Source organism: Montipora foliosa, chromosome 13 (genome assembly GCF_036669935.1).
Source record: "Montipora foliosa isolate CH-2021 chromosome 13, ASM3666993v2, whole genome shotgun sequence".
NCBI lineage: Eukaryota > Metazoa > Cnidaria > Anthozoa > Scleractinia > Acroporidae > Montipora > Montipora foliosa.
Window position 1 is genome coordinate 16,099,292 of NC_090881.1, and position 18,688 is coordinate 16,117,979.

Genomic DNA, 18,688 nt, shown 5'->3' on the forward strand with positions numbered 1-18,688 from the left:
AATTCTGGGTCACTTCTCACGCGCACTCATTTCTGAGAAGCCGCAAAAGTTAAAGTGTTGTATTAAAAACAACTGGCTTGTACATGTTTTTCTCTTGTCATAAATAGTTCGAGTTCATTAAGTAAATAAATGCATGAACCAATGTCATTACTGAAAACGTCATCTTCTAATAAATATGTAATAATGAGTACATGAACCAGTGTCAACAAATTTACCAAACTTAAAACGCTGAAAAGCGATTCCCCACAAGAAAGCGTAAACTGTCAAAGTGTCGTATTGCCTGTTACTCTAACGCAACAGCTGCACGGAAGATTTTGCTACTATCTGGAGATATTGAAGTGAATCCTGACTGGGAAACTGGATCTACAATATTTTATCCTACTCAAATATCCAACAGTCAACGACCGACAAGTTCCACACCACCCGTTAACTCATGTCATATTCCTGTGCGTATTTCTGAGAGAAGTTATTTGCATTGGCACCATCACCTAACACACAATGCAATCAACAGTATTTATATTAACAACACTGTTCATCGCGCAAGTCTGTATGCTATGATTACCTTTTCTCAATGGGACGCTCAAAGTGCAAACACGCCTGGCACAACCCCTGTGAGAATGGCACCTCGAGCTCCGCACCACAAAGACATGTTTTGAGAAACAAGGCCACCAGAAACAATCAAAATCGTAACCTTTTTGTCATTGCACGTACTCTTCTAGTCCCAAAGTTTAAACCATGCAATGCCATTGAATTTTGTTTGCTGAACACGAGATCTTTTAAAAACAAGGCTACCATCCTGAATGACTGTGTGATCGAGGAAAAAAATCGATATCAAGGCGTTTACAGAAACGTGGCTCCTCCCTGGTAACATAGATCAAGCTGTGAAAAGCGACCTCACACCTAAGGGTTAAAGTCTTTCGGTGTGTTTCGAGAGAAAAACGTGGTTTCGGCGTTGCAGTGCTGTGTAAGAAGTCTCTTCTTACAAAAGTCAATCCTTCAAAGCGTTTCAGAAGTTTTGAATACATTGTTGCTGTGATTAAGTCCTTCAGACTTTGTTTTTGATTATCGACCACTGCCTTTAAAGAAAAACGGCTCCAACAGTGAACTGTTTTTTGAAGAGTTTGGATCAATCCTTGAGCAGTTGGCGAATGAAAAGGGACAAATTATAGTAGTTTGTGATTTTAACTTTCACATAGATGATCATAAAAACTCATGTGCTGGCAAATTCATGGAATTGCCACAAACCTTTGGCTATGCTCAGCACGTAGAGCAACCGACACACAAAGGAAACCACATTCTAGATTTGATCATCTCCAGATCAGAAGATAACATTGTTGGACACATTTCGGTAATGGATCTCGCTCTATCTGATCATTATGCAATACGTTAGAAAGTGTTCTTACCCAAACCTCTTCTCGAGAAGAAAGACATAATCTACAGGAGCCTTAACCGCATTGACTTGTGTAGTTTTCGCAAGAACATGAAGAACTTGAATTTAATCGATACTGACATCGCATCGCAAAACGACTTGGTCGAAGGATACAACATGAAGTTAGGTTCGCTACTTGATGACCACGCTCCTGCCAAAAGTAAGATTGTAACGGTTACCCTGTGTCCGAAGTCACCTTGGTTTACCATCGAGATCCAAGAACAGAAAGTAAAACGGAGAAGAATGGAACGTCGTTTGCGAAAAACAAGACTAACAAGAGGCCATATTCGGCCTATCCCCTGGCCGATTCCTATGTTCTATTTAAGAAATGCTAGGATGAAGTTGAATCATGTTTGCAGGTTTTTTTTTTTGTTAACGGTTTGTTTTAAGTAAATAAGAAAGAACTTCAAGGCGACGAAACCCTGATGAAACAAGTTTGTACATGTAAGTATTATAGAAATTAAAAGAAAAAGAACTTACAATGCCTTGAAGGTAATAGTTCATAATAAAGTATGTATTCAAATTTTATTTTGTCAGCCTCACAAACGTTTGTAAACATGGGAATACGGACTCTACAGAAGTCATTTTCGTGAGAAAATGTATATTATAGTTTGAAAATTTACTACTATATTTTATACATTTATCCTGGAAATGTATATGGGGCGAAGGCTGAATTACATATCATCACCCATGTACTTTTGGCATGAAGATTCACTTTCACCTGTACTCCACAAATGGTGACATATTTAGGTAAATAATTGGTTGTAAGATGCCTGGTTATACACAAGTCATGATAGAACCTAGTTCCCGCCACTGACCTCAATTTCAGTCTGTGATGAGGTGATTTGCAAGTCATCACCAGTTAGAAATATTGAGGTTCCTTATGTCTATGGAACACCATGTCACAGCCATGTGTAAGGCAGGTTTCTATCACCTTCGAAATATTAGCCGCATAAGGAAATTCATCAGTCGCCTCACCGCTGAAATACTCAGACGTGCTTTCGTTATCTCCATACTGGACTTTTGTAACTGCATTACTGTATGGACTACCTAAACAAACCTTGAAGAGACTTGAGGATGTTCAAAACGTAGCGGCCGGAATCGTTACGCTTACACCTAAAGATGAACATGTATAATCCATACTGTATGAGCTGCATTGGCTTTTGATTAAACAGCGCATAGCATTTAAGATTCTTTAAATGACTTTTAAATGTTTAAATGACCTAGCCCCTTTATATTTGTCAAACCTAGTTACGAGGTACGTTCATCGGCGCAATATAAGATCTGCAAATAGTCATCGGCTGCTCGATGTTAGCTATAACTTGCGAAACTATGACTTGCCGTCTTTTTCGGTAGCATCTCCTAAGGTGTGGAATGACATGCCACAGGAAACTTAGAGACTGTGAAAATTTGAACAGTTTTAAGAAAAAACTTAAGACTTATCTTTTCCAAAAAAGCGTTTCTATTACATTAATTAGTTCATTTTTACTTCTTTCATGTAAATTAAGAGAGCATTTTTAAGAAATTAGTCATTTTACATTTTAGTCGTCTTAATACTGTGTTTTAAGTTAGTGCATGAGGAGCTTAACTTGGGTCAGGAATGTGGGTCCCCGCTGTTTAGGTAAAAAAAAAAAAAATAGCCAAAATCTCAGTGGGAGTTGTAAAAAGACTCACACTAAAAAGGCAGAGCGAGAGACAAAGGGAGAGAGAGGTGTTAATTTCGACACATTTGTTGGGCCGACTTCGACATAAAGTTTTTATAACGACAAATATCTCAAATTACTTTAAATTAATTTTGAGTGACGTGTCAAAATAGTCCAGACGCACAATAAATCAATCTGAAATATTTCCTAAAACACGGTTTACAACGGCCAGCATCATGCAATTAAAAAATGGAAAATTATTTCTTTATTCTCTTTATTTCAAATTAATTTAAACACAGGCAAATTATATCTTAACTTTCAGGCTACCGAGATGCAAGTTGTTTTGCCCGGCATACACGTTTCTCAACAGCAACGTTGAATTGGGTTTTTTATGATTTAAAAGCAAACCATTTTTAAGGTTTATACTTATGGAACTCGATAACTGAGGAATAAAACTCAACAGCTATTACACCTTCAAACATCTGCTTCCCTAATTCTCCGGTTAAACATGAAACGTTAGTGTTGTTAATTTAAACACTGGCAAATTATTTTGTCAGTTAACTTTTAGGCTACCGAGATGCAACTTGTTTTGCCTGGCATACACTTTTCTGAACAGCAACGTTGAATTGTAGGTATCCTTATCTTTACAATTGGTGGCATCGTTAAAACAGAAAATATACTCACTGAAATTTTAAATTATTTTGAAACAAGCCTAGAAGAGAAATATACCTGTTGAAATCGTATTCCAGAACCAAAAACTTCTTATGACTTGAACCCTGTGCTTCAATTCTGGGTCACTTCTCACGCGCACTCATTTCTGAGAAGCCGCAAAAGTTAAAGTGTTGTATTAAAAACAACTGGCTTGTACATGTTTTTCTCTTGTCATAAATAGTTCGAGTTCATTAAGTAAATAAATGCATGAACCAATGTCATTACTGAAAACGTCATCTTCTAATAAATATGTAATAATGAGTACATGAACCAGTGTCAACAAATTTACCAAACTTAAAACGCTGAAAAGCGATTCCCCACAAGAAAGCGTTAACTGTCGAAGTGTCGTATTGCCTATTACTCTAACGCAACAGCTGCACGGAAGATTTTTCTACTTTCTGGAGATATTGAAGTTAATCCTGACTGGGAAACTGGATCTACAATATTTTATCCTACTCAAATATCCAACAGTCAACGACCGACAAGTTCCACACCACCCGTTAACTCATGTAATATTCCTGAGCGTATTTCTGAGAGAAGTTATTTGCATTGGCACCATCACCTAACACACAATGCAATCAACAGTATTCATATTAACAACACTGTTCGGAATCGTTACGCTTACACCTAAAGATGAACATGTATAATCCATACTGTATGAGCTGCATTGGCTTCTGATTGAACAGCGCATAGAATTTAAGATTTTTTAAATGACTTTTGAATGTTTAAATGGCCTAGCCCCTTCATATTTGTCAAACCTAGTTACGAGGTACGTTCCGCGGCGCAATATAAGATCTGCAAATAGTCATCGGCTGCTTGATGGTAGCTATAACTTGCGAAACTATGACTTGCGGTCTTTTTCGGTAGCATCTCCTAAGGTGTGGAATGACATGCCACAGGAAACTTAGAAACTGTGAAAATTTGAACAGTTTTAAGAAATAACTTAAGACTTATCTTTTCCAAAAAAGTGTTTTTATTACATTACTTAGTTCATTTTTACTTTTTTCATGTAAATTAAGAGAGCATTTTTAAGAAATTAGTCATTTTACATTTTAGTCGTCTTAATACTGTGTTTTAGGTTAGTGCATGAGGAGCTTAACTTCGGTCTTGAATGTGGGTCCCCGCTGTTTAGGTAAAAAAAAATTACCAAATCTCAGTGGGAGTTGTAACAAGACTGACACTAAAAAGACAGAGCGAGACAAAAAGGGAGAGAGAGGTGTTAATTTCGACACATTTGTTGGGCCGACTTCGACATAAAGTTTTAATGACGACAAATATCTCAAATTACTTTAAATTAATTTTGAGTGACGTGTCAAAATAGTCCAGACGCACAATAAATCAATCTGAAATATTTCCTAAAACACGGTTTACAACGGCCAGCATCATGCAATTAAAAAATGGAAAATTATTTCTTTATTCTCTTTATTTCAAATTAATTTAAACACAGGCAAATTATATCTTAACTTTCAGGCTACCGAGATGCAAGTTGTTTTGCCCGGCATACACGTTTCTCAACAGCAACGTTGAATTGGGTTTTTTATGATTTAAAAGCAAACCATTTTTAAGGTTTATACTTATGGAACTCGATAACTGAGGAATAAAACTCAACAGCTATTACACCTTCAAACATCTGCTTCCCTAATTCTCCGGTTAAACATGAAACGTTAGTGTTGTTAATTTAAACACAGGCAAATTATTTTGTCAGTTAACTTTTAGGCTACCGAGATGCAACTTGTTTTGCCTGGCATACACTTTTCTCAACAGCAACGTTGAATTGTAGGTATCCTTATCTTTACAATTGGTGGCCTCGTTAAAACAAAAAACATACTCACTGAAATTTTAAATTATTTTGAAACAAGCCTAGAAGACAAATATACCTGTTGAAAGCGTATTCCAGAACGAGAAACTTCTTATGACTTGAACCCTGTGCTTCAATTCTGGGTCACTTCTCACGCGCACTCATTTCTTAGAAGCCGCAAAAGTTAAAGTGTTGTATTAAAAACAACTGGCTTTTACATGTTTTTCTCTTGTCATAAATAGTTGGAGTTCATTAAGTAAATAAATGCATGAGCCAATGTCATCACTGGAAACGTCCTCTTCTAATAAATATGTAATAATGAGTACATGAACCAGTGTCAACAAATTTACCGAACTTAAAACGCTGAAAAGCGATTCCCCACAAGAAAGCGTTAACTGTCGAAGTGTCGTATTGCCTATTACTCTAACGCAACAGCTGCACGGAAGATTTTTCTACTTTCTGGAGATATTGAAGTTAATCCTGACTGGGAAACTGGATCTACAATATTTTATCCTACTCAAATATCCAACAGTCAACGACCGACAAGTTCCACACCACCCGTTAACTCATGTAATATTCCTGAGCGTATTTCTGAGAGAAGTTATTTGCATTGGCACCATCACCTAACACACAATGCAATCAACAGTATTCATATTAACAACACTGTTCGGAATCGTTACGCTTACACCTAAAGATGAACATGTATAATCCATACTGTATGAGCTGCATTGGCCTCTGATTGAACAGCGCATAGAATTTAAGATTTTTTAAATGACTTTTGAATGTTTAAATGGCCTAGCCCCTTCATATTTGTCAAACCTAGTTACGAGGTACGTTCCGCGGCGCAATATAAGATCTGCAAATAGTCATCGGCTGCTTGATGGTAGCTATAACTTGCGAAACTATGACTTGCGGTCTTTTTCGGTAGCATCTCCTAAGGTGTGGAATGACATGCCACAGGAAACTTAGAAACTGTGAAAATTTGAACAGTTTTAAGAAATAACTTAAGACTTATCTTTTCCAAAAAAGTGTTTTTATTACATTACTTAGTTCATTTTTACTTTTTTCATGTAAATTAAGAGAGCATTTTTAAGAAATTAGTCATTTTACATTTTAGTCGTCTTAATACTGTGTTTTAGGTTAGTGCATGAGGAGCTTAACTTCGGTCTTGAATGTGGGTCCCCGCTGTTTAGGTAAAAAAAAATTACCAAATCTCAGTGGGAGTTGTAACAAGACTGACACTAAAAAGACAGAGCGAGACACAAAGGGAGAGAGAGGTGTTAATTTCGACACATTTGTTGGGCTGACTTCGACATAAAGTTTTAATGACGACAAATATCTCAAATTACTTTAAATTAATTTTGTGTGACGTGTCAAAATAGTCCAGACGCACAATAAATCAATCTGAAATATTTCCTAAAACACGGTTTACAACGGCCAGCATCATGCAATTAAAAAATGGAAAATTATTTGTTTATTCTCTTTATTTCAAATTAATTTAAACACAGGCAAATTATATCTTAACTGTCAGGCTACCGAGATGCAACTTTTTTTTGCTTGGTATACACTTTTCTCAACAGCAACGGTCACCGGGTGAATTGGTTCTTCTCTGATTTTAAAGCAATCCATTTTTAAGTTTTATACTTCTGGAACTCGATAACTGAGGAATAAAACTCAACAGCTATTACACCATGGAACATCTGCTTCCCTAATTCTCCGGTTAAACATGAAACGTTCGTGATGTATTGGTGTTTTTGTTAATTTAAACACAGGCAAATTATTTCTTAACTGTCAGGCTACCGAGATGCAACTTGTCTTGCCTGGCATACACTTTTCTCAACAGCAACGGTGAATTGGTTCTTTTCTGATTTTAAAGCAATCCATTTTTAAGTTTTATATTTATGGAATGTAGTGTACCGGAAGCGGAAGTTACGAGTGTTCCGTATATTATGGGATAAGGAAGCAGAAAGGAGAGCGAGATAGCGAAGCAAGAATAAATAAATGTTGTTGTTATGAACACGAGTTCTTGTCCTTTAATCGGATAGACACCACATGGAACTCGATAACTGAGGAATAAACTCAACGGCTATTACACCTTTGAACGTCTGCTTCCCTAATTCTCGGGTTAAACATGAAACGTTTGTGATGTATTGGTATAATATTTGTTAATTTAAACACAGGCAAATTATTTTGTCAGTTAACTTTCAGGCTACCGAGATGCAACTTGTTTTGCCTGGCATACACTTTTCTCAACAGCAACGTTGAATTGTTTTTTTTCTGATTTTAAAGCAATCCATTTTTAGGTTTTATACTCATGGAACTCGATAACTGAGGAATAAAACTCAACAGCGATTACACCTTCGAACATCTGCTTCCCTAATTCTCCGGTTAAACATGAACGTTAGTGATGTATTGGTGTATTTGTTAATTTAAACACAGGCAAATTATTTCTTAACTGTCAGGCTACCGAGATGCAACTTGTTTTTCCTGGCATACACTTTTCTCAACAGCAACGGTGAATTGGTTCTTTTCTGATTTTAAAGCAATCCATTTTTAAGTTTTATATTTATGGAATGTAGTGTACCGGAAGCGGAAGTTACGAGTGTTCCGTATATTATGGGATAAGGAAGCAGAAAGGAGAGCGAGATAGCGAAGCAAGAATAAATAAATGTTGTTGTTATGAACACGAGTTCTTGTCCTTTAATCGGATAGACACCACATGGAACTCGATAACTGAGGAATAAACTCAACGGCTATTACACCTTTGAACGTCTGCTTCCCTAATTCTCGGGTTAAACATGAAACGTTTGTGATGTATTGGTATAATATTTGTTAATTTAAACACAGGCAATTTTTTTTGTCAGTTAACTTTCAGGCTACCGAGATGCAACTTGTTTTGCCCTGGCATACACTTTTCTCAACAGCAACGGTGAATTGGTTCTTCTCTGATTTTAAAGCAATCCATTTTTAAGTTTTATACTTATGGAACTCGATAACTGAGGAATAAAACTCAACAGCTATTACACCATGGAACATCTGCTTCCCTAATTCTCCGGTTAAACATGAAACGTTTGTGATGTATTGATATATTTGTTAATTTAAACACAGGCAAATTATTTTGTCAGTTAACTTTCAGGCTACCGAGATGCAACTTGTTTTGCCTGGCATACACTTTTCTCAACAGCAACGTTGAATTGTTTTTTTTCTGATTTTAAAGCAATCCATTTTTAGGTTTTATACTCATGGAACTCGATAACTGAGGAATAAAACTCAACAGCGATTACACCTTCGAACATCTACTTCCCTAATTCTCCGGTTAAACATGAACGTTAGTGATGTATTGGTGTATTTGTTAATTTAAACACAGGCAAATTATTTCTTAACTATCAGGCTACCGAGATGCAACTTGTTTTTCCTGGCATACACTTTTCTCAACAGCAACGGTGAATTGGTTCTTTTCTGATTTTAAAGCAAACTATTTTTAAGTTTTATACTTATGGAACTCGATAAGTAAGGAACTGGAAAATTTAGAATGTCCAATTGTAGCTGTGTAAATGGTTTCATTCCGGGCTAATTAATTTTCCAGCATGTCACAGGGAGGCACGTTCAATATTAATCACAGAATTATCAATTTCCTGCTGTCATGATATCCTGATATCATGAAATTGAACCTAACAGCAATTATTTTACCTCAAAGTTTGAGCGTCACCCTGTATACCGGGAAGGCTTCCAGCACCGAATTCCCCGACGTCAACATTGTTTACTGCCTCCATAACTCGTTTGAAAACATCTGAACACAGTAATCCATGACATTCAGACGACGACTGCTCAATTAATTCCCCCCCTCCCCCCCCCCAGAGGCCAACCAAAGTTATTCCGTAAGCTTCGTCCACGTTTTTACCAGAATTTCGGACGGCGAGTCTAATCTGCAGGTCTCAGGTCGCAGGTCACAGGTTGCAGGTCATTGTTTCACCAATACAGAAAGTATCCTAAACATTCTTAAAAGCTAACCTTAGGCCTAAGGTTGGCTTTTAAGAATGTTTAGGATGCTTTCTGTATTGGTGAAACAATGACTGCAACCTGTGACCTGCGACCTGCGATCTGCAGATTAGACCCGCCGAATTTCGGAACGTGATCACCATTTTCCCGCAAAAAATTACCGACTTGAAGGCGACAAATCTCTCTTCGAAAGAGCTGAAAAAACTTTCCTTCGACAAATTGGCTAACAATTTACCCTGGATGCCAGAGGTCTTCTTGCTCACCAGCGGCGAGGAGCGTCGAAGTAGTGCTGGTCGGCGAGAGACGACGGCGACCTGTACCATTTTTCCGCAGGTGAGAGAGTTAATCCATAAATCCTATAGAACAAAAAATGGTTCCGTGTCCCAGCACTAACCGCCACTATCGATGCGCGCAAACTCACTGAAATAGATTTGTGTTCCCCACAAAATTCATCTCGCCCTTAAATATGGTTATTCAATAAAAAGATAACTACTTTTTTCTGCTTAACGTAAGTTCACAGTACAATCTGATCGATCCTGAATGCTTTAACACTTTTCTGACTACGAAAAAGCTTTTGTGTTATGTTTTTAGCCTTTGTTGACGGATATCTACACCGTCAGGAGACGTCTAGCCGAGAATTCCTGAGTCGGCTTAAGCTGCTCATGTTTTATCTGTAGTGTAAATCTTTTTTATTTATTTATTTATTATTATTTTTTTAACATGTACTGTAAAGCGCCATTGGACATGGCTGGAAATGGCACTATATAGTAAATACCGCATCATCATAATTATCATTTTCTGGCATCAAGCAATAATGGAATCTCCAGTCATGGGCTCAGTCACCACGAAGCGACATTAGTGAAATAGACTTGCCAAAAGATGCGACTGCCTTGCGTCTCGTTGGACACAAAATTCATCAATTTTGACGGAAAGGGGACTGGAACCCACAAAGTTACAAAGGGTCACGAAGTGCCCCTTTGCTTTTCTTCCCAACTTCATGATCAACGTTACTCTTGCGTCGAAATACAGAATTAACGTCACGAAGTGTCCCCCAAATTCTGCTTGCTCCTCAAGTAACGATAAACAGGTGCATGTAATGATATCACCGACCTCCCGCGTTTCATAGGCTAGTAATCAGTTTATATGGCACCACAAAGAGATAAATACCACATTCATATATAATTGAGTCCCTGAGTTAAGTCTCTCAGGGATACACAACATTTTGCTATGTGCTTTATTCCCCGTCCTTTACCCAGAGGGAAGTTTATTACAGCATTTACGCTAAACTAAAAGTGAGGCTAACATTTACCCTTCCCTTGTAGTTGAAAATAGGCAACAAAGGGACACTTCATTATGAATGTCAAAATTGGGCTCGCATCACATCTGCATTTCTTGGCCTAAGTAAAGGGAAAAAGTTCTTCCCTTAAGGCGGAGGTACACCTGAAAGCCGTTTCACGCCGCTTAAAATCGGTTTAATGGAAATATCTCATTCGCGTTTCAAGCAATACAAAAACCCTACGCTCAAAACACAAATCCGATGTTTGGGATGTTTTGTAAATTTTTTGGTGATTTTTCGTTATATTTGAGAGGAGATAGTTCTTTCTCAAAAGAGCAGTAAAATTGGGAGAAATAAGAAATAGTTAAGATTTGATGTAGTTTAAAAAGTAGAATTTGAAGTTAAAATTTGATATATGGACACCCAAACAGTCCCCTACCAACCCCGTGTGCTCTTGGGTTGGGGGCAACTGTCTGTTGGTGTTCCAAAAATAATTTTCTTTCTTTTATCTCTTCTTTAAACCTCTTAAAATGCCCTTCAAATTCACGTGTACCCCCTCCTTAAGCGATTTTTTGCTTGCGCCGTTGATGCGATTTTTTTCAAATTTTGTCGTGTCTCCTGCACGCGAGGGTATCTAAACTTGTGTCAAATTTTGGTGACAAATTTGAGCCCGCGCGAACCGCATACTTAAAGAGATCTGGGCACTACAAACAAACATTATTAATTCCTCCTTGAATTTTATTGGCTAAATACTCTTTAGCCGCGTCGCAAGCGCGGGCAAAATGTTGCAGTTTCAACTCTGCCGACTTTTTTCTTGCGATTTTTTCACCTGTTGCGTCGCCAGTTCAAGGGTGGCTACACGTGTGATTTTCATCGCGCGCTGGCGACGCGACAAAATTTGAAGAAATCGCATCACCATCGCGAGCAAAAAATCGTTCCAGAACAGTAAACTGTTCTGTGCTTGCCCCTTACGGCACTGACAAAAGTACCGTACGTTAGTACATGTGTACTTGACCGTAGCCATTGGCCGAGAAACTAATCTTAGCCAAAAGGCCGAAAAGCGATCAGGACACGGGAAAACTTAAGTAAAAAATAGTGGAGATGCGGGATATTTTTTAAAGTAGGAGCGCATTGCGTACATGTGGTAGTGCAGTAACTAGACACTGTTTTATCAAAAAGCGATCACTAGGGTCTTTTGTTTTCGTGTTTGATAGTTTTTCGTTCTTGTAGCTGCGGCTTTACAATGACATCTGCCAATAATTAGACTCTACCTTTTCTTCTTCTTCTTCTTCTTCTTCTTCTTCTTCTTTCTTTCTAGTATTTTTTGATAAGGACGACAAACCGTAGGCCCCGTCTCACAACCCATCAATGTTCATAACCCTGTGGGACATAAAAGAACCCACACACTATTCGCAAAGAGTAGGGCATGGAGTTCCCGGTGCTGTGGTCAGTGGCCTCTGTAGTATATCATGGTTGGGGTGGTAAAGAGCGCTGCGCGCCTCGTTACTGGGTTGCCAAACCCAGTCGGAATCTCGGTTTCATTTCGTGGGTTTTTTGCTGGGTTGCGAAACCCAGTCGGAATCTCGGTTTCATTTCGTGGGTTTTTTTGTTATTTTCCGTGTCGGGAAAAGTCTTGCCTGTCACTCCCTTGCTAAGTGGTGTCTTTGTGCATAGAGTCTTCTGAGCTGTCTTCTGTGCGTATTTTGTTAGGTTTGAGAGGGCTGGGGTAATGCGTAGCTTGCTCTGCACAATTAACCTGTAATGGCGTCGAAAGTCATTGTAACGCGAATGGCTTTTTAGTACATCTTTAAAGAAAATATACCCACATGGAGCTCAAGAATGGAACGTCAAGACTGGCGGTGAAACACAAAGATTTGGAATCTTAAAAAAGCGACGAGTAATGGACTTCGAGAGCGTGAATCTTTCGCCCGTGGAGCCGAAATCAAAATATGCTGTACTTCTAATATTTCGCCAAGGTGGTGTTACGTACAACACTGAAACCAAATGGAAATTTCTCTGGTAACTTACGGGTTTAACAAAGACAGAGAAGGAATTGAACACCACAAGTAGATCTGTGATCTCTGTTGTGTGTCTCACAGTCGGTTTACTGAAGTCGCATCTATTTAAAGTTTGCCTGTTTGTCTGGCAAGTAACATTCATTTTGTACTCAACTCTGCAAAGGTTAAAAAAAATTGGAAATGTGACAGTGAAAAATTACTTGAATGAAAGCTTATTGTCTCTTTTGTGCTTTATTATTAACCGTCAAGGTTCTTTCGAAAAGGGTTGAATGTGAACTGTGAGAAATTTATTTAATTACGTGGAATGCCGAAGGCATACCACGTCTTAAATCCGGGCTGGTCACAAATTTTCTTTTTTTTGTTGGTAGTCACAAATGTGCATACCCCACGGATGTTGAATTAGGCTCCGATCGGGTGAATTATCGTTTATAACCTTTAGTATATCCGAACTTCCCTGTCCCATTTAGAAACCATATACTTTCCCTACGCTTCGCGATCATGTGCGCGCGTTAGACCACTCGGCCACCGCGACACAGTTCTAATGCAGCGAGGAAAGCAATTATTTACTGTGGAATCTTTCCGCCGGCCATGATTGACACAGTATTAAAATATTCGATAAAGTGGACAGATGTTTTTTTCCTTGAGAAAGACAAGCTTTAAAGGTAAGAAGAATTTTCTACGTTAATTCTAGATCTTGCTTCGTACTTATACTTGTGTGTTCCGCTGTGAACATTACGGTATTTTGCACAGAACGAATACTTTATTAGAAGTATTTTGCATAGCACGAATACTCTAATAATATCTTGGGAACCGGTTTGTTCAGCCGTTTTGACGTAGAAAGGAAATAAGAAAATAGCTTTCAACGGCCAAACAAAATGAAAAATGAAATCAGGTTTTAAAAAAACGAATTACTGATGTTCGTAACGGGGACTTCGCAGCGGTCCCCCATCCAAGTACTAACCTCATTCCGGGAGGACCTTAACTTCAGCTGATACCTGGGCTAACATCAACGATTGAGATCCTTGTGTTAAATTCGCACATGTATCTTGTCGAACTTTATTAAAACTAAAAAGTAAACTAACAAAAACCCGGTGTCTTGCCGTCATTTTGTCACAGATGCATCCTTTGTTTCGTGAGTTGTCAGTATTAAACACGCAAGGTAACTTGATCACAGGCGGCCGCTAAAATCGATGTCATTTTCGACTTTGTGATTTTACTTGTACGACCAGAAGTACGATAGAAAAATTGAACTCAGATTGAACGTACAAAAATCTCCCGAAATGTTTTTCGCTGATGGTAACTTGTATTATATTCGTGGCACAAAATTTATGATGCCTTCATCTCGCAAATTGTCTTATTCTCGATCGACACTTCCTAAAAGTTCCTTCTGCTCTCCTTAAAAACTACATATCATTGTTTATTTACTTTTGCGTCAATATTTGTTTTGCATACAGGGAAGGCAGGCTAACAAAATCTGTACCTTGCTTAGTTCGCATTTTTGGGCATTAAAGCAGGATTTTTGGTCCTATGTTCCTGACAGAAAGTTGTATCTTTTGACGTCTCCCATCCAGTTACTAACCCCGCCGGAAAAGGCTTGACTTCAATGCAAATTGGTTTTGGAAAGCTGTCAGAAGCTCAGAGTACAAAAAGAAGTTGTAAATGATCAACTTGTCAGCCTTGAAGCTAAATGTTTCTCGATTCTCTTTTATTTTCTTCAATCGTTCTGCGTTAAGTACCTTACTGAACCACATGTCTTCTCAGGGGGTATCTACCAAAGATATCTACCATGACACTGTAATGATTTACGATACCAAAACAATATCGTGTACCACAGTTGTTAGTTATGTGTCGATCAGACCTATGATCAGACCGATTCTTGATCTTCCTCCCTGGTAAACCACGGGCATTACCCTACCCTCTGTGCCAGAACAGTGTCGGTTGTTTTTCTTAAACTAGAACTTTGGACTGGACTATAGAACGCGCAATTTAGGAATTTTACATTTTTGAGCATTCTGAGAAATGGAGTTCACATGTTGTCTTCTTGTCTTCGCCACGGCAGATTTAAACAGTTTGCAAGAAACTAAACCAGGATTACGGAACCGGAATTCGAATACATGGCCCGGTTGTTCGAAAGCCGATTACCTTAATCCAGGATTAGAGTAAACTTTTGTTTCATGTTTTCAACTTCTGGGTGAAAGTTTCCTTTGCTTATTGACTTCTTCTAATGTAAAGTTTCACGGAATATCAGCCTTGAACAGCATTTGGGAGTAGAGAATAAAACTCGTTTGTTCATTTTTAACCTGAGATTAGCATTAACCGGCTTTTGAACAACTGGCCCAGGATGATAAGTTGTTGAACTGTGATCTGTAATAAGTTTTTCGGATGATTTAAGGCTGATCTTGTAATTTTTGGATGAACGTAGTTAAGGAAAGAAGTAAAACTGTAGGATTTAAATAAAGTCTCATTCCAAAAAATAAATAAATGAAAGATCCCGTATCCCGAGAACCCGCAAATAGGGCTTCCTTATTTGCATTTGCAAATTTAGTAACATTAATAATGAGTTTTTACAACAGACAACTTCAAGTTATATTACAGATGTATCTTTCTGGTAATCTCTCGCCATTTTCTGTGAGTGGACAATTTGTGTCAACTGTTGCATTCCACGGATACGCCTTTGGAGGCGTCTTGTTGCATATGCTTTGTGATTGTTCGCTTGCACGCACGCAACTGAAATAGGAAGGGTTTCTTGCCTCTTATAGCAAATATGTTGCTTGTTTCAAGGAATGTTTCGGTGGAAAATATTTCTGTGAAATTTCCAGCTTTTGTGAATTTATCAAGTTGTGTAATTTTCGAGCTTAGCAAATTTGCATACATGTGTTGAAATGTGATACGGGGAGAATTTTTGTGGTAACGCATAAGTCACGAAAATAAACAGGTCTGTTGGAAGCGTGCTTGAGTTTCAACAAAATGACCCCCAAAATCGGCAAAAGATTGTGACGCTGATGAATAATAAAGTAGCTGCTATTACCAAAACGATGGAATTACCTGGTGATAAATAACCTTGTCTTGCAGAGTAAATGTTTGATTTTCCAGAAACAATGGTCAACCTCTGAGAGTTGGGCGATTGTGATCTTTGTGTTGAATTCGCACAGTTCTTGTCAAAATTTATAACAATCGAAAGACAAAGAAAACTAACAAAAACAAAAACCCGGTAGCTTGGCATCATTTGACACAGATGCTTCACTCTTTCGCGAGTAAACATGCCGCGGTAAAATAACGCGGTAACTTGATCACTGCGCCCGCTGAATTCGATGTGCGATTTACTCGGTGCAGCCAAACTTGTACAATTACAACAAAACAACTAAAAGCTCCCAAACTGTTTTTCGCTGATGGTAACTTTTTATATTCGTGGTTCAAAATTAATGTTGTTTTCATGTCGTAGATTTTGTTACCGATGACAAAATATTTTATGCTCGATCGACCGTCCTGAAACTTCCCTCTGCTCTTCTTAAAAATTGTGTATCCATATTTATTTACTTTTACATCAATATTTGTTTTGCATAAAGCAAGCTAACAAAATCTGTATCTTGCTTGGTTCGCATTTGATAGCATTAAAATAGAATTTTCGGTCCTATGCTTCTGTTACTGAGTGGTATATTTCTTAGGTCGCCCATCCAGATACTAACCCCGCCGAACGAAGGTAAAAAATATTTGAGCTTTCAACTTTTGTTTACAAAGCTGCCAGATGCTGTCAGTGCACCCTTACACTTGTGGTGGAAAGAAGTTGAATGATCAACATGTCAGCCCAGAAGCCAATGTTTCTCGATTCTCTTTCATTTTCTTCAGTCTCTCTAGGTTCAGTACTTTGCTAGTAACAACATGTCTTCTCAAGGGGCTATTTATCTAAGACTTCTACCATGGCGCTACAATGATAGACAATACCAAAACAATATCGTATACTGTTCGGACCCACATATTACGCAAAGACAACTGTCAACATGTCATCCCAGAAGACAATGTTTTTCACTTCCCATTTATTTTCTTCAATCTTTCTGGGCTCAGTACTTTGCTAGTAACCACATGTCTTCTCAGGCTATTGACCCAAGACTTCTACCATGGCACGTGCACTACAACGATAGACAATACCAAAACAATATCGTGCACTGTTAGAGCTACATATTACGCAAGGACAACTTGAATCTCCTGGAAGACAACACACAGCTCAGTTGACATTATGGAATAAATCGCTGTGTTACTTCACTACCACACGTAAGCAATGCGTGTCAATTTTTTTTAAAGAGGACAGGAATTTCTTCTTTCTGACAAATGATTAATTAATAGGCCGGTAGCCAGGTTTTTAACCTCAGAAAAGGATCTGTTTCATCGTACGAACGTGTGAGGACCTGTGAGCCAAAGGGCCTCTGCTGGTATGACTTCTGGTATGACTTCTGGGTTCACCCCCCCCCCCCCCCCAACTTGAAAAAAATTGCGTGGAACGCTGCACGTACCAGGGGCAACCCAGTGTACCCTCACGGAGGGTCTAATTTGTTATTTTCCGTGTCGGGAAAAGTCTTGCCTGTCACTCCCCTGCTAAGTGATGGCTTTGTGCATAGAGCCTTCTGCGCGTATTTTCTTAGGATCGAGAGGGTAGTGGGAAATGCGTAGATTTCTCTGGTGGACACAGTAGAATGCTTAACTTAACCAGCAATGGCGTCGAAAGTCATGTAACGCGAATGGCGTTTTAGTGGATCTTTGAACAAAATATACCCTTATGAAGCTCAATAATGGCAAGTCAATTGGATATACAGGCGGTGGAATCTTAAAAGTGACGAGTAATGGACTTCGACAGCAATGTATCGCCCATCGAGCCGAAATGAAAGTGAGCTGTATTTACCTGAAGTACATGGTAATTTAACAAGATCGAGTTTCTTGTCTTCACGCACGCGATGAAATAGGAAGAGGTTTTCGCCTCTAAGAGCATATATGTTGTTTGTTTCAATAAATCTTTCGCTGGAAAAGGATTCTGTGGTATTTTCTGCCTTTGTGAATTATAATATCATGTTGTGTATTGAATTTTCGAGCAATGTGTAATGTGATGTAGGAGAAGTTTTTTAGTATTGCTCTGTAAGCAGGAAGGGTTACAGGCCTGTTGGAAGCGTGCTTGAGTTTCAACAAAATGAGCCCCAAAATCAGTGAAGAATTGTGACGCAGTTGAATAATAAAGTAGTTGCTATTTCCAAAATGATGGAATTACCTGGTTAGAATAAATAACGGGGTTTCGACAAAACACTGACCCCCGGTCAACTGACCCCCCTACTGACCCCCCTACTGACCCCCTATAAAATCAATGGGAAAATGAATACTGCTTACTTAAGCCTCAAAAACCCTTTTTAAACAGCATTGTTCAGCAATATTTAAGTCTAAGCACCCATTTTAAAAAGGTTACGTTACATGAAGTAATCGGCCATCACAACAATAATCGAAAAGTAGCCTTCTTAAAATGGGTGCTTAGACTTAAATATTGTTGAACAATGCTGTTTAAAAAGGGATGTTGAGGCTTAAGTAAGCAGTATTCATTTTCCCATTGATTTTATAGGGAGTCAGTAAGGGGGTCAGTTGACCGGGGGTCAGTGTTTTGTCGAAACCCTAAATAACGTCGTACGCGTCTTGCAGAGTAAATTTTGACTTTGCATAAACAAGACTTGGGCGATTGTGATCTTTGTTTTGACTTCGCTCATTTCATTGTCAAACTTTATAACACTTGACAGAAAAAGAAACTTTCAAAAACCCCGGTATCTTGCCATCATTTGACGC

General features: G+C 38.4%; 1 pseudogene; it reads right to left on the reverse strand.

Moving 5' to 3' along the window:
• Positions 1-9,391, reverse strand: part of LOC137982317 (uncharacterized) — an 18,153-nt pseudogene extending 8,762 nt beyond the window's left edge.
• Positions 9,392-18,688: the final 9,297 nt, after the last annotated feature.